Source organism: Phoca vitulina, unplaced genomic scaffold, assembly GCF_004348235.1.
Source record: "Phoca vitulina isolate PV1807 unplaced genomic scaffold, GSC_HSeal_1.0 scaffold3, whole genome shotgun sequence".
Classification (NCBI taxonomy): Eukaryota; Metazoa; Chordata; class Mammalia; order Carnivora; family Phocidae; genus Phoca; species Phoca vitulina.
Window position 1 is genome coordinate 80,934,408 of NW_022589706.1, and position 5,342 is coordinate 80,939,749.

Sequence of the window (5,342 nt, forward strand, 5' to 3'; positions counted from 1 at the left end):
TCAGAAATTCCACATCTGGGTATTTATCCAAGGAAAACAAAAACACTTGTTTGAAAAGATATATGCTCCCCTATGTTCAATGCAGAACTATCTATAAGCCAAAATATAGAAGCAACTTGTATCCATCAATAGATAAATGGTTAAAGAAATGTAGTATGTACACAATGAAATATTACACAGCCATTAAAAAGGAACGAAATCTTGTCATTTGTGACAACATGGATGGACCCTGAGGTATTATACTAAGTGAAATGAGTCAGACAAAAAGACAAATACCATATGATTTTACTTGTATGTGGAATCTAAAAAATGAACAAAACAGAAACAGACTCAAATACAAAAAACAAACTGGTGGTGGGAGGGTAGGGGGATGGGTGAAATAGGTGAAGGGGATTAAGAGGTACAAACTTCTAGTTGTAAAATAAGTCACAGGGATGCAAAGTACAGCATAGGGAATATAGTCAATATTATAATAACTTTATATGCTGACAGATGGTAACTAGACTTATTGTGGTGAGCATTTCATAATGTAAATAATGTCAAGTCACTCTGTTGTACACCTGCAGCTAATATAATATTGTAGGTCAACTATACCTCAATAAAAGATAAATTTGAGCTATGAAACACAAGTAATGCAGCAATAATATGATCATAGATATAAGAATTATAAGAATGATCATGCAGAATTGGGCCAGGGAAGCCACATTGGGCCAGGTGTCGATAAAAACCATTTAGGTTTGCAAAGAGACGTTCAGAAGCAGGAATAAAAAGAATATGCAGACTGAAATGACAGAGGAAGCACCTCACTTGTTAAATTCCCAGTTCTAGTTCCTGCATGGCCTTGCTCTGCTTGGTTTTCTATTCTTAAATGTTTATGTTCTACTCTAAGTAGGTGTTTAGTCTTATAAACAGTAAACTTTAAAAAAATAGGGTTCTAACTGGCCCAGTTTACCAATTACATGCAAGGTCAAATTGTGTGCTGATTGAGAATGAAAATACTGTACAACAGAGAGGTCAAGGAAAAGCATTCCTGAGCATCATGGGTGCTTCCCTTTTTATTGTACTTGGGAACAAACCAAGTCTTCAGCGGTATTTCCATCCTCTCCCTATCACCACTTCCAAGTAGTCTGGTGTTGTGTAGCTTCTGGACCATAGAAATCATGTATCTGTGTCTATATCTAAGGTTCTTTGGTTAACACTGTCACATTTAATTTTACTATTTGGAACTATTTGGTCTACTCCAGTGATACCAAGGAATCTTTTAAGAGAAGAGAGTTTCTTTTCCTTTTTTAAACATTCAGTTTGGGGTACCGAGGTGGTTCAGTCAGTTGAGTGTCTACCTTCGGCTCAGGTCATGATCCCAGGGTCCTGAGACTGAGCCCCAGATAGGGCTCCCAGCTCAGCAGGGAGTCTTCTCCCCCCCTCTGCCACTCCCCCTGCTTGTGCTAGCTCTCTGTCTCCCAAGTAATTAAAACCTTTAAAAAAAAAAACTATTCAGTTTATTTTCCCAACCCTGTGAGAATGCCACAAAGATGGCCCAATTTTTCAAAAATTTACCAACTCCTACTCTGATAGCCCACATAAAAAAAAGTGACATCAGAGGAAATTTTGGGTACCATCAGACAGTCTGAATAAATGATATGAAACATTAGCAAGCTTCAGGAAGCACTGGTTTTACATTTCTCTCTTCTTTTCCCACCTACTAATGCATACACCTAAGTTCATTCCCTTTTCAACACACCTCACTTTGCTGGTGAACCACTCCTACTTGATGAACCCAGTGCTGCCTTGTGGCTTGGCATATCCTCTCTCACTTTTTCTCATCATGAGACCCAGCTTGTTTTACTCTTTTTTCCCTGTGTACTTCTTACATTTTTCCCCTTGGCGTTTCCCCAACACATCTCACCTATATCCTCACTTGGTCAAAATCCCCCATAATACAAGTTGTCTAGGAAAAAGAACCAGACCAAGAAACAGAAGACATAGCTACCAGTCCCAGCTCTGCCATCAACAAGTTCTGCAATCTATTCCCTAGTTTTCTAATCTGTATGAAGATAAAGAGTTCAAATAGGTGACCACCACGCACCTTCCTAGTTGTAACATTCTATAACTTTATATTTTTTTCAAATGAAAAAGGTTTTAAAAGGTATTTTTCTCATTACTATGTCTTTGTATCCCCAGTACTTAGCATAGTATTCAGTCCCTGGAGGTTGCCTAATAAATACTTGTTTGCTGAATGAGAGTATCACCCCAGCCACAATTTGTGCATAAGTGTCAGCAACATTACATTTTCAGGTCATCATTGTGGTGGATTAGAAAAATGAAATATAATGAAATAGGAAAGTGTATTTTCCATAATTCCAGGTATCAGAGGCAGGCAGAATAAACTTGAAGAGAATGTTCCCCATTAAAGAAGGAGTAAAACTGATAGGAATAAGTTATACTTTTCAGAGGTCTGCAGATCATGAGAAAGGTCTTTTGTCAGAGGCATGGGCATTTAGAAGGAGGCAGAGCCTGACAAGTGAGGCAAGGAAACTGATCAAAGATTGTGTGATGTGATCTCTCCTAACAGCCCTTCAAGTTTTCAATAATGCTACTTAATTCACAAAATCATAACTGATTCGATTTTTTCATGGAAAATGAAATGATGAAGGTCTTCATATTGGCTGGTGTAGGCTAGATTATAATGGAAAAATATGCTACGATGGATGATAAAAAGGAGTGACCATTAGAAATAAGTATGGAAAGGGGTACCTGGGTGGCACAGTCAGCTGAGAGTCCTACTCTTGATTTTGGCTCAGGTTGTGATCTCAGGGTCATGAGATGAAGCCCAGCATTGGGCTCCACACTCAGCATGGAGTCTGTTTGAGACTCTTTCTCCCTCTCCTTCTGCCCCTCCCACCCGCCCAGCACACACTCTCTCTCTGAAATAACTCTTAGGAAGGAAGGAAAGAAAGAAAAAGAAAAAGAAAGAAGTACAGGAAGTCACAGAAATTTTGTGGTGAATTCTGTATACGTAATAACTGAGATATTGAGGGTTTGAACCAAATTTACCTAAGTCTTCAGGAACCAGAAGCCCCAACTAATATCTGGGTTATACATTAATTTCATTTTCAATAATGGGCACAAATACATCCCTTGTCTGCTATTTTTAAAATGTGATTAATTATAAGGAGCTAATATATCAAAATTATACACAAAAGGCAGGATATTATAATTAGACTAACACCAATTATAATGGAAATAGTTCCATCAAATAAGGTAGAATGCCTAATGACATAACTAATGAAAACAAGCCTCTTCTATATACTGACTAAAAAAGAAGTTGCCTTTATCAACAATAGCCAAACTATGGAAAGAGGCAAAGTGTCCATCAACTTGAATGGATAAAGATGTGGTGTGTACACACACACACACACACACACACACACACACACAATGGAATATTACTCAGCCATCAAAAGAGTGAAACCTTGCCATTTGCAACAACATGGATGGACCTAGAGGGTATTATGCTAAGCGAAATAAGTCAATCAGTGAAAGAAATACCACATGATTTCATTCATATGTGGAATTTAAGAAAAAAAAAACATATGAACATAGGGGAAGGGAAGGAAAATAAAATAAGATAAAAACAGAGAGGCAAACCATGAGAGACTCTTAACTATGGAGAAGAACCTGAGGGTTGCTGGAGGGGAGGTGGCAGGAAGGATGGGCTAAAATGGGTGATAGGCATTAAGGAAGGCACTTGTGATGAGCACTGGGTGTTATATATAAGTGATGAATCACTAAATTCTACTCCTGAAACGAATACTACACTATAGGTTAACTAACTTGAATTTAAATAAAAACTTGGAAACAAACAAAGAAATTGCCTTAACTTTATTTAAAAAAAAAAAAAAAAAAGGAAATACAGGGGCGCCTGGGTGGCTCAGTTGGTTAAGCGACTGCCTTCGGCTCAGGTCATGATCCTGGAGTCCCTGGATCAAGTCCCACATCGGGCTCCCTGCTCAGCAGAGAGTCTGCTTCTTCCTCTGACCCTAACCCCTCTCATGTGCTCTCTCTCATTCTCTCTCTCTCAAATAAATAAATAAAATCTTTAAAAAAATAAAAAGGAAATACAGTTTCACTTAAAATTTTATTTATTTGAGAGAGAGAGAGAGAGAATGAGAGAGCATGAGAGAGCTGAGGGTCAGAGGGAGAAGCAGACTCCCTGCTGAGTAGGGAGCCCAATGCCGGGCTCCATCCCAGTACCCTGGGATCATGACCTGAGCCCAAGGCAGTCGCTTAACCAACTGAGCCACCCAGGCGCCCCAAGACTGTATTTGCTTTTATGCCCACCCAAAAATAATAAAATTTAAAAAAATTAACTCTAGATATCAGCCTTTTAAATTTTTATCATACCAATAACAGCTGAACCAAAGCTATCAATACGAGGAACCCATAAAGGAACCACTTAAATAGGTCAGCATTATTTTGAGGAGCAGAGATTGAAGCAAAAGATGTTCACCCATCTAATTACTGGGCAGTTTTCAACCTGCTCACGTTCACATTCAAAAGGATATCTTTAAAAGCCATGGCTGCGGTGGGGCTTCCTGACCGACTTGTTCCTTGGTGAGAGCGAACAGCGGTGAGTCGGGAGCAGGAGCGGGGTGTCCAAACCTCCGCTGTAGCTGCGACCGCGTCTTCCTCAAAAAGCCCGGGAAGACCCCCGTGGAACCGGAGGTGGTGATTCACCGAATTAGAATTACTCTCACCAGCCGCAACGTAAAATCTTTGGAAAAGGTATGTGCTCACTTGATCAGAGGCGCAAAGGAAAAGAATCTCAAAGTGAAAGGACCAGTTCGGATGCCTACCAAGACTCTGAGAATCACTACAAGAAAAACTCCTTGTGGTGAAGGTTCGAAGACGGGATCGTTTTCAGATGAGGATCCACAAGTGACTCACTGATTTGCACAGTCCTTCTGAAATTGTTAAGCAGATTACTTCCATCAGTATTGAGCCAGGAGTTGAGGTTGAAGTCACCATTGCAGATGCTTAAATCAACCTTTTTAATAAACTGATTATCAGTTGTTAAAAAAAAGAAGAAGAAGATCTAACATAATTCCATGTGGTATTAGCCCTGTCTCACACTTCTAACCACTCTTTTATCAGGACCACTTATCATAACATCTAAGATTGTCCATCTCAGGATGCACTTGATATCAGTGAAATCATTAACGTGAAAGGGTAAAATCATATAAGTGGCTGGGAGATGACCTGCCAGAATTTTTTTTTCATGTAGTTATGCTGAGGTTAGCTTTATAACTTTTTTCCCCTGGAACATAAAAGATGACATGTTT

At 39.2% G+C, this 5,342-nt stretch overlaps 1 pseudogene; it reads left to right on the forward strand.

The window, feature by feature from the left end:
- The first annotated feature begins 4,576 nt into the window (after positions 1-4,576).
- Positions 4,577-5,041, forward strand: LOC116630290 (annotated as a pseudogene).
- Positions 5,042-5,342: the final 301 nt, after the last annotated feature.